Consider the following 12,650-nt stretch of genomic DNA (forward strand, 5'->3'; position numbering starts at 1 on the left):
CAGCATATCATAAACTATCATCATCAATTTTTGGTTATTCTTTCTGAATAAAGGTTCTCAGGTTTTGGCAAACTTACTAGATAACAGGAGAAAGAGAGTTGTTATTATTTTACAAGAGAAAATGTTCAGACAGAAGCCAATATAGTGATTTTCACTTTCTCAACTCAGGATTCAGTTTCAATGTACTAAACATCTGGATTATTTCACTGACATTGACTAAAATCCACGATATAGATTAGAAAGAAACAACCTTTAGGGGCACCTGGGTGGCTCAGTCAGTTAAGCGTCTGACTTGGGTCAAGTCATGATCTCAGAGTTTGTAGGTTCAAACCCTACATTAGGCTCTGTGCTGACAGTTCAGAGCCTGGAGCCTCCTTCATTCTGTGCCTTTCTCTCTCTGTTCTTACCCCATTTGCTTTCTCTCTCTCTCTCTCAAATAAATATTAAAAATATTTAAAATTTTTAAAAAAGATACACAAATAACCTTTCAATGTATTAAATATAGCAGGAAAAAAAGCATTTCTCATCTCAAAAGACCAAGTGAACATGGGTAAGCAGAGCTTTGTGCTGGATTTGAACCCCTAAAACCTTTGCTAAAAAGGAAGACCTTGAGTTTTGGTTTGCTCAGTCTAAAAGCACATAGAAAACCCAAATTGGCTGATATATTGAGAAAGTCTTACAAAGTCTCCAAAATTAAAATTAGAGAGAAACAAAAATTAAATTGAAACACAGGAACAATCTATAAGTTCAAGTCCAGTTATTAGGAAGAACAGGAAGGAGGGGAGGAGGAAGACCCTGAGAAACTGGAGCAGCATGTGAGGCCAAATACATATCACACAGTGGTCTGAAAATACTCATGAGGAGAAATTAGTTTAAGTGAACCAGCACTGGTATCTTCTGGCTTCTAGAAACAGTAATGTTTTTTTTTCCTCTAGAGGAAACCAACTTTATCTCATACCTCAAAGGTTTTTCATAAATACAATTTTATGGGAAGTGAGTGGCTCACGGTAAAAATAAATAAGTAAGAAATGGAAAAGGGGGAAGAATGGGAGAGAACCAGCAGTGTATTGGGTTCTTGTCCTTGTTTTGAGACTCTGCTTATTCTCGCTTTCCCAGGTAAGGAGGTTTGGACAAGCCATAGCCTTGGACTGCAATTAATCACAGGCTATTCCCAATCTTTCTACAAATGTATGGGAGGAAGTTTCCAGACAAGGAATTCTAAACAAACTCCTGACTTCAAGTCCTTAGTCAAGTAGTGACCAGAACTCTACTGTCTTCTGTCTATGAGGCTCTTCAAATCTTTGATCTCCCTTCTAGAGATCAGATTGCATCCCCTCTTCCTAGTTCTGGTCTGGAGCTCAGCAACATCACAGTTTAGTCATCTTTCCTTTTTGCATTTCTATGCTGTTATATTGGTGAATTTGTTCTTAGTTTTATTTTTCATTTTATATATTGTTATGGACTAGATATTTGTGTCCCTCCCCAAATCTACATGTTGAGGTCCTAGTACTCAATGTGATAGTATTTAAATAGGGGGCCTCTACGGTGTAATTGGGGTTAATTAAATATTGAAGATGGGCGCTCCTGATGGGATTAGTGGTCTTGTTCAAGGCAGTCAGAGAACTCTCTCCACATGCACACACTGACAAAAGGCCATGGTGAGAATGTAATGAGAGGGCAGCCATCTGGAAGCCAGGAACTGAATCAGGCAGCACCTTGGTATTTTTTTACAACAGCTTGAGATGACTAAAACAAACAGTATCAACATTTGATGAGTATTTATAAAGGAAGTGTGCTAGTCACCTGTTGCCCTAATGAATAACTTTTCTCATCCATTTAATGATAAATGAAAGAAAACCCAAGAAAAATGAAACTGAGTTCTGGCCAAGGTAGAGATAGAACTTGAGTATTCTCCTAGTGAGAATATAAATTGGTATTTCTACTGTGAAAATTATGTTAACAGTGTGCTTTGAAATACTTTTACTTGTTAATCCTCTCTCTCAGGATGTGTCCTAAGGTTAGAATTAGAGATGTAAAAGATTTGCTTGCTGCTCATGGTCCAGATGGATACATTATTATATTTTGTTAAAACAAACTCATGGTGAGCATCTAAAAACAAAACAAATAAAAAACAACAAAAAAGCCAGCAACAGTAACTTCACATATAGATATGTTATTATTTACTTCCCAATATTGGATAAGTCACTACAAAATTAACTTATCTCTACATGTATATTCACTCACTGACTCAATAAACTTAAGTGAACCCTGGCTATGTGCCCAATTTATATCCCTGGTACAGACTACTTCCCTCAAACCCAGGCTTGTATGACTTGTACCTATTGGATCCTCAATTTGAAAGTCTAAGAAATGTCTCAATATTCCCTGAATTGACTTCTTCTGCTCCCACAATTTTGGACTGCTCAGGCTGAAAGTTTGGATCAGCCTTCATTCCTATGACTTTATCACACTCCACATTTGGTACATAGGCAAATTCTCTCAGCTCCATCCTCACTTATTAACCTCTTCTGTTGCTCCCAGACTTTTAGATGCTAACAGTATATCTCACTTGGATTAATGCAAAAGCCTCCATGGACTCCCTTATTCATGCTTTGTCCCTATAGTTTAATTTCTCACAGTACGCAGAGAGATAATTTTTGAATGAGTCAAGAGAGGTTACCTGGGATATCAAAACCCTCTGATAGCTTCCCATCCTTCCCAGCACAAAAGTCACTGTGCTTTTAGTGGCTTATAAGCTTCTTGTGGTCTGGCTGAACACCACTTCTGGCTTCATCTCCCACAACACTCCCCTGTGCTATTTACTACATTCAAACTACACTTACTTCCTTTATATTCTTTGGCCATATCAAACACATACCTGCCTCAAGGCCTTTTGTTCTTACTTTCCTTCTGACCAAGATCCTCTCTCCTCAACGGCTGCCAGATATATCCCTCCCATCTTTCAATATCTGCTCAAATATCTTTATTTTTTGGTGACACATTCCTTTCTCACCCTATGTAGAATTGTGCAATCCAGTACTCTTATACTCCTTACTTTATATTCCCTCATAACTTAGGTCCCTTTTCATATACTGTATATTTTTATATAACTGTTGATTGGTTATTATGTGCCTCTACTGACTAAACAGAAAAATCCACCTGTGCAAGGATTTTTTTTTACCTGTGAAAAAACAGGTGTGTACTAATTATTGGCTAGTGAATAAATCAGGTAAAATACTGGTTTATTTGTAGTATCAGTAGATGCTCATAGGACCTCGTATCTTACTAAAAATCTGCCAAAATACACTGACGCTCTTTCTTTTAAATTTTTTTAAGTTTATTTATTTATTTTGAGAAGTGAGGGAGGAGTAGAGAGAAAGGGAGAGAGAGAGAATTCCAAGCAGGCTCCACACTGTCAGTGAAGAGCCTGATGTGGGGCTCAAACTCAGAACCTGCAAGTCCATGACCTGAGCTGAAACCAAGAGTTGATGCTTAACTGACTGAGGCACATAGGCACCCTTCCCATACACTAATGTTCTAAAGAAATATTTTCAAAAGCTTTTTTTTTTTCAGTATAAATTTCCTTGTTCATACTTAATATGAAACTATCATAGCCTCCTGCTTCAAAAGGACAATAGTGACTTTGGAAATGAAAATATCCCCTGGAGGCTGGTATGGCCCAGTTGCTTAAAAAAACCTAGAACATCATTCTCTATCCAAAACTCAAAAAATACTTTGCTTGACCAAGGAGTGGTGATGGAAAAAGCTCCAGTAATGACTGATATTCACTTTCTCCCAGTCTCTAAAGAATGGAGCTTAGATTTATATCTTCATCGATTTTAGGAAAACACTGTGAGAGGTGCCTGGGTGGTACAGTTTGTTAAGCATCTGACTCTTGGTTTCAACTCAGGTCATGATCTCACTGTTCATGAGTTTAAGCCATGTGTCAGTCTCTGTGCTGACAGCACAGAAACCTGCTTATGATTCTCTCTTCGTCTCTCTCTGCCCTGTCTCTGACGACTCTTCCCGTCTCTCTCTCTCTCTCTGTTTCTCTCAAAATAACTAAAATTAAAAATAAAATTAGAAAAAGAAAAACACTGGGACATGTCTTGCATTGTTTCATTTGTTACATATTAATATTGCTTTTTATATTATTTTATATTTAAATTAATACTTTTATTAGGCAAAAAGGATCTATCCATTTGCATTTTTTGAACTTCCCAACCTCTGGAAGAACTATGATAATTCTGGAAGCAGCCCCTCTCAAACATTCTACTCACTCACTTTTTGTGTGTATTGTTCAGAAACAGAATACTTTGTAATAATCACTAATGAATCTCTGCATTTAACCAACATCCTTTATAGACTTTGGAAGACAAATAATACTTTTTTTTTTTTTTTTTTTTTTGGTGATAGGTGTCTATAGGGTTGAAATATCTTTCAGGTAAAATGATTTTGAGGTTAGAAAAATAGTCAGTACTTTTTCCAAAACTGAATCCTTAGAAAGGAGACATAAAGGCAAATCTTCATACCACCTACATTTATATTTTTTGTCAGAATTAACTGTTTCAAGAATAGAGATCTTTTCTTGGAGGGGCTCCTTGATATATTTTCAGCACCTAGTCTAGTGTTTGGGCCAGAAAAAAATTCAATATATTCTTATTAAATTAGTGAATGAGCCCCAGATGCTCTTTTATTCTGTTGGTTTATTACCTTAATACATTCAGAGAAGAGCAATATTTTATTATAATGAACTGGGAGGCAGTTTGGGTTGCTAATTAGATGTCACCAATAAACTGGATTCTCACAGCCTTTACGTGCAGTGCTGAAAACCTTGCTTTGGTTTATTTGCCATCTTTTGTATAATCCTTTCCAACTATTTATTAACCTCCAAATTTGTGTGAGAAGGGCTGACTTTTGAAGGCGATGACATTTGTCCAAACTCTGGCACTGTTTTTGTTTCTTAATTTTTAAATTCCTGTAATGATTTCTTTTACTTTTTTTAAATTTATTTTTTAATTTAATTAAGGAATGTATTTATTTGGAGAGAGTGTGTGAGCAGGGGAGAGGCCAAGAGAGGGGGAGAGAGAGAATCCTAAGCAGGTTCCACAATGTCAGCACAGAGCCAGAGGAGGGAGTCAGTTTCATGAACTGTGAGATCATGACCTGAACCGAAATCAAGAGTTGGGTCCTTAACTGACTGAGCCATGCAGGCACTCCTCTCTTTTTTTGTTTTTAATAAAACATTGCCCCCTGCACTGATATTCTTCTTTATTTCTTCTCCCTATTTGTTTCTCAGTAAGAGTGTGAAATTCAGATTCTCATTGAAAACCATCTATTTATAAACTATTTTTTTCTATTTTGGCTTTAAGTCATCTATTTGCATAGATTTATTAATGAGTTTTCAGTAAATAATGACTTCATAATCATCCCTTGAGGTTGTATTTTCATGGCTGTGTTGTTCAAGGTATCAACCAATAGGGTGGGATGAGGTGTCCAGACAACAATATCTGTCCATGCCAATTGAGAAACTCTTAAGAACTGTGAAACTCAATCCACTGAGATGTCATCTTATTAACCAGCATCACTTTGACCAAGTGGGGGCTGATTTGCTTCTTCAAAACTTACCAAAAAGAACTAACAAGCTTCATCTTTTTGTTTTGTTACATTTACGCAATAGTTAAAATATTTCCCATAAAAATCTGGACATGCAACATATGCATCTGAAAAGACTGGATCCATATTCCTATATGGCAACACTTTAAACAATTGAACTTGAAACACTTGAACACTCTTTAGAGCAATTCTTCTTTTTTAAACGATCTAGTCAAAAAAATCTCCAAATCATCTAGTACAAAAAAAAAAAAGAAAGATATAATTATGGACATTACTATCCTGGACCATGTTGGCATTTGAATTTGTATCCTACCTTATTGCAATCCATAATATCCATATTTTAGTGCAGTCATTTGTGAATAGGAATGTGAACAATAATTCAGAAAAGTACTATTGAACACCTGCTACAATGAAACATACTAGAACCAAATGCCTCAGTTCTCTAGAAGGTACATTCCTTGAGAATCCTAGAGAGGGAAGGTTTTATATTCTATTGGATTTTAACTGAAAGCAAACCCATAGCCTCTAAGTTGAAAGTGACAGAAACAAAATTTGGAATACCACTCCGATTATATATTGATCTAAAAGAAGCTGCAGTTTTCTCAAGAGATACTGGTCATAGAATTCTAGTAACAATAAAGTACTGAAATTTCTTTTACAGTTACTTTTATGGTAGCCTAAATTGATTTAATAGAGCACTGTGAAATCAATTCATTCTCTTAACTCTTAGACTGAATTATCTTGATTTGAATTGTGGGTGAACCAGGCCATCCAACAATTATAGGGATGCATGGTTGTATGATATATTATCCATAAGGCCGCCACCTGAAGAATGGAAGCAGATGTAGAAAAGTAATTGTGAATGGAGTTCTCCATAAATTGACTACCACCGAATGACAAGTATTTGCAGGCACACTAAATGCATATCTTTATATCAAGGAAAGAATTATCACATGCATTCATATGCATAAAAGATTGGAAATGTAGAAATTATAGCTCATATAGCAGTGGCATAACTGCTATACTGTTTTAACCAGTCCTTTAATATTTATGAGACAATCTTTAGCATTGTACATATATCTTTTATTCTCTTCAAGTAGAAATATTCTTTTGGAAGTAAGTATGTTTGAAGGGAAGGGCATGTGTTTAGCATATACACAGAATATCTTATTAATGGCTAATTATAGCGGCTAATATATACTAAATGTTTTCTATGTCCTAGATAGTCTGCAAAGAAGTTTCCATATATTATTTCATATAGCATTATGAGTAACTTCTTTTTTGTTTATTTATTTATTTTATTATATTTTTACTTGTTTAGTTATTTTGGAGAGAGCGAGAGAGTGAGAGCGAGAGAGAACACAAGTGGGAGAGGGGCAGAGAGAGGGGTACAGAGGATATGAAGCATGCTCCACCCTGACAGCAGAGAGCATGAGTGGGACTCCAAATCACGAACTGTGAGATCATGACCTGAGTCAAAGTGGGATGCTTAACTGGCTGAGGCACCCAGGCACCCCTATGAGCAAGTTCTTACCATAGGTGAGCTAAATGAGGCTTGGAAAGATAGTATGACTTGTCCAGGCCACAAAACTAGTAAGTCCTGGAACTGGGGTGGAACTCTGGCAAACTGCACTGGTTCTGCTGTGGACTGTTATATATGATATATATATGATGCTTCTTCAGGAGGTCATTTTTTGGAGTCAGAGAGCATGGCTCTAGAACCCAAATATTCTTTAGGGCTTTGTATGTTACCACATGCGTGCTGTGTACTGGCAAAAGTCAGCTGGATCATTATTTGAACACTTTGCCTGTGGCCTTCTGTTTTTCATCAGAATTTCAGATTTGTGTGTTTATTTTTTGCCAAAACAATCCTTTAAACTTTTTTTTTATTCTTCGGTAAATGAACTTCTTACTGAAATGTGTGCCAAAACTGCTTTAATGATTGTATTTCTTGCCTTCTCTAAATATTTTTGAGCATCTGTATGGTTTAGTCACAGTGTAAATAATACAACTGCAAAAATAAATATATTACACATGGATTTTAGCTTTGATAGTCACATACTTATACACCAAACAATAAGATAAAACCTGCATAATAAAAAAGAATTTGCAATGCTCTGAGCATATAATTTTTCAGTTTTTAGTTTATTAACAACCCGAGTGGAAAAAAGTCTTTCACTAAAGTACAGATTTTAAACAGTTATGGGCATGTATTTTAAACAAAGGAAGCACATTTTTATGTTGATAATCAACATTATCAGAATTGAAGCTAGTCTGATGCTTCATCAAACATTCTTAAGTCCAGAAAAATCATTGCTTTGATATTACAAATGTTACACCCTTACCATTACACATTGGATGTTGAAATGTGAAGATGAACAAGGGCAGAGGGAAGAAGAAGTTAAAGATAACAGAAGAAAAATGGATTCAGTTTGGCAGATATGTCCAGTTATCTTGCAAATATTTATAACATCCTGATCAATGCCTATCCATTATAGACCATCTGTATACCTTTGCTCATTTCCCTCAGAAAGGAAATAATCCCTTTGAACTTCTATTTTATTTCAGGTATAAGTATTTTATAGAACTTCTTAAAGCAGCTTCGTATTATAATTATCCTGTGCACCTGTTTTACTTTCTCTGAGTATGCATACTTTGAATCCAGACCTATGTTTCTTTAATAATTAAATGCATTTTTAGTACATGGCATATTCCAGAAAATACTTGTTCTATTAAATTCACCTAATGTGGTTTATCCAGGGCTATTAGAATCATTAAAAGCATTAAGGTAAATTTTTAGAGTAAACTTTATATAAAATTCAGCAAGGATCTGGGGCTTTCCACTTGAGTAAGCTTCCTGGGTCAGAGACAAAGGGTAGTCTGTTGCTCATTAATAGCAATGGCCAGAAAATCATCATTTGTAAGTTCTCTGACCTCCAGTTCCCACAGGGTGAGGTAACGAGGGCCAGGTGATGCGTGCACATGCAATGGGTTGCATTATAAAAGAGAAACCCTGAGTTTATAGTGGACAGTTAACAAACTTGCCCTTTGCCCCAAAGGAAGACATTACTTTTACACTGACATTATACTGAGCAGTAAACAAACCTGCCCTGGCTGTGGAGATAGACACAGTATCTCCAAAGGCTATTTGCTATACAAATATCCTTGAAAACATAGTCTTGACAAAAAAAAAAAAAAAGTCAGTTCTTTTGCTGGCAAGCCATACAGAAATGTGAAAGGGCTGTGGTACAGTGGATTCCAGCATCAGGGCTTTGAAGATCCAGATAGAAGACTGGCATCCAGATCTCAGACAATCATCTTCGGACAGTACATTGCACTTTTTGTACTGATTGGATTATTTTGTTAAAATTTTAACACTATGTTTTGAAGCACATGAGAGAAAGCACAAAATGTCGACCTAAACACTCAAGAAAATTCCAAATGGGGAGGAATCTTCACTTGAGAAATGACTGAACTACAGACAATGGTAGAAAAAACTAAAAGGAACTTGACTAGTGACTTATGATAATTAAATGCCTGTCCTTCATAGAAGGCAGAAATTAGCTCCATTCCACCCGTACCTGTTCTCAGCTTTGCTACTGCCAATCAGTATTTCCCACCAAAAATAGTCTTTCTTTGAGCATGGTCTCTGCATCCCTTGGAACTGAATCAGAACCTTTAGGAAATCTGTAATCTTTCAAACACATCAAATATACTTTCCTCACCATAAGACCTAAGGAAGTCATTGTTTTGGAAATTAAAAGTAATCATGAATTAAGGATATTCTAAGACTGAGGATATCTGCCATAAGAGGAAAAGAAATCCAATCAGCATAATGAGAAAACTCCATGATATTGACAGTAATAAAATTGTAATTTAGTAGGAAGTAGGGAGGAAAAATACAAGGAGATTAGAGAATCATAGTCCATAATATATAAAAGATCTAGAGTGGCATCATTTTCCAAGATTGTTTTTTGGGGACGACTCCATCTGAGTCACACTCATGACCTTATGCCAGGTTTTCTAAATCTTTTCTTATGTGTTGTAGAAAATGTTGGCTGGAGGAGGATTCTCTCTCAAGCCCTGGAATTTTCTTAACATGTAACTATTCAGCAAAACCTCGCTTTCTGTAACTAAAAGACAAGTAGAAGAGATTCTAAAGTTTATGACATCAACTAAATCTCTAAAATATGTAAGCACATTGTATGTGGTGGACCAGGAGATAAAGAAGAATATGAATACATGATTCAACCAAAGGCAATTTTTAATTTTGTTGTAAATGATAGTATATCACCTGTGGGAAACCTATAAAAACATCTTAACAACACACACACACACACACACACACACACAGACTTGCAAATCAATATAGATAAAACCCTGGTATGTAAAAAATTCTAGGGATAGAAATCAACTAGAGGAAAGGAATATATCTGAAAAATAAGTTTATCACAGGTTTCTAAGAAAATATCCTAAATATCTAGAAATGAGCTTCTGGATACATTTTAGAACAGTATTTTTCAACTTCTACTGCGTCCTGGAACTACTTGGGTGAGCTTTAAAAATATTGATGCTTTAATCATACCCCCAGGAGTTCTGATACAATTGGACAGATCTGTAGCCTAGTCATAGCTGAGGAATATTCTGGTGTGAGGCCAACGAGTTGAGGAACATTACCTTGAACTTAACAGAGTAGGAACCATTTACAGAGAGTGATTAAAGGAGTGTTAAAAGGCATACTTGCCCAAGGAATTGTTCTTACTATCAGGCAGTAGTACTTCTCCCTCGTAAAGATATTACGTACTTGTAAAATCTCTGTTGAAATGTCAGTACTCTCAGGAAGAATAACAATTTACATTTATTGAAACCTGGAAAATAGTAAATAATCAGCATCATCATTATTTTCAGGGCTGATAATTAGCTGGTATACACCACTAATGCCACAGGTTCCTAGCCACAGGATGCCTGCTCCTTGTATACTGTCTTTCACATTATCCACAATATTCATATTGGGAAGTCCCTGTGCCCCCACTGCTCTTTAAACGCTTTCACAATCACCAGCTATTTGTATCAGTCAACACATTTGTCATGAAAAAAAGTTTCCCATTTAACAATTGCTACAGCAAAATAGAGGATATTTAAGATACCAAAGAAACCAAGCTGTTAATAAAATGAGATGACAAAGCAGAAGCCCCTGGAGCACTCTCGTGGTCATGAGGTGGCACTTATTTTAGCTGCCCATTGGAGGACTGTAAGATTTCACTGGGAAGGAGTTAGGGGGCTTATAGACACAGGGAAAATAAATAAGAGGACCATGGAAGAAAAAAATGGTTAATATGTGAATTAAACCTGAGCCTGGCCTATTTAGGACTAATAACATTTTTTAAAAATCTGGCCCAGATTTTTGTGATGTCTGTATTCACATTATAACTACTGTATGCAGTATATTAACAAGCACGTAGATGCTGTTTATGTTAGCAATTTGAGTTTCTAATCTCTCAGTACTGTGAACTCATGAATTTTTATTATAATTTCTCAATGAAAATTGATTATTGTCATTATAATTTTAGAAACTTGTTAAATTCAAAAAGATGAATAATACAAAGATGACTTATTGTATATTTACATAATAGTTACCGATATATGAACTCCATATTCATTTAAATATTCTTGTGTTTATTTTTAAAATATTAAGTTCTACTCCAGTGCAAGGAATCATAAACATGGTCAGTGGTCCAACTAAATGGGATGTACAGTGTTTAAATCATTACCTCATTGAGACAGACATTCATAGAAAAAACTTTAAGGGTAAATGTGTTTGAATGCATACATAATCATTTATTTGTGACATAAATTTATATATTTTTATAATGGTATATTTATTTGTGATATATATTTTATCACATATAAATAAGTTGCATGCTATTTAATAATTCCTTATCTTATATATCATTCATACTGTTTTAAAATTAAACTTTTTATTATAGGATAATTGTAATACGTCATTGTGACACGTAATGCAAAGAGATTTCATGCAACCTTTACTCATTTTCCCCTAATGGCCACACCCTGCAAATCTTTAGAACAAAAGAGCTTTTCATGAATAGGCTGTTATGACAGGTGAGAATCAAGAGTATTCTCACCTTAGCACATGGCTGTTTTACTCCACCGAAAAACTTCTGGAAGCCTGAACATTACGGGAGTTTGGAAGGCAGGACCTAAAAGGCATGAGTTTGCCTCCCTTGTCATGGCACTTGAAAGAGATAATTAGGCTAAATGGAGGGTTTAAACAAGCCCATGGTAGATTTTGTTCTCCAGAGTACTGGAAAATATGTAGACAGAGTGTAATTTTCTTTTCTTTTTTTTTTTTTTTAAATTTTTTAATGCTTTATTTATTTCTAGGAGAGAGAGAGAGACAGCGTGAGCAGGGGAGGGTCAGAGAGAGAGGGAGTCACAGACTCTGAAACAGGCTCCAGGCTCTGAGCTGGCAGTCAGCACAGAGCCCTACGCGGGGCTCGAACCCACGAACCGCGAGATCATGATCTAAGTGAAGGTCGGACGCTTAACCGACTAAGCCACCCAGGCGCCCCTGTAATTTTATTTTCTATTCAGCCTCAAACCAGTCCACTCTGTGTTTGGATTGAGGGGCTCCAACTCTCCCCTATCTGCTAAAGGGTGGCGGGGGGATGTTGTATCCATCCCAGGAAGGAAATATTATTTTCAGTTTTCATGGTTCCTTTGTATATAATGTGCCATCACACAGCCAAAAAAATGAAATATGCTAAGATGCAGACATATGTGAATGGGAATTGGGAGACATCATAAGAGCAGACTTACAGCTAAGCTAGATTTTAGAGTTAGCAAACTAGGACTTTAAAACAGCTCTAAAGAGTGTGGCTTTCAGTGAAATAGAAAACTGGACAAAGTATATGCAATAACTCTTTTCAGGTAGAGCTAGCAGGTGGTGAAAGTTATTTCTGAGACAACAACAACAATGTGATCATCCTAACTTTATGACTTGATGCATTTCCAAT

Source organism: Hyaena hyaena, unplaced genomic scaffold, assembly GCF_003009895.1.
Source record: "Hyaena hyaena isolate Hyena2069 unplaced genomic scaffold, ASM300989v1 scaffold_502, whole genome shotgun sequence".
NCBI classification, from domain to species: domain Eukaryota; kingdom Metazoa; phylum Chordata; class Mammalia; order Carnivora; family Hyaenidae; genus Hyaena; species Hyaena hyaena.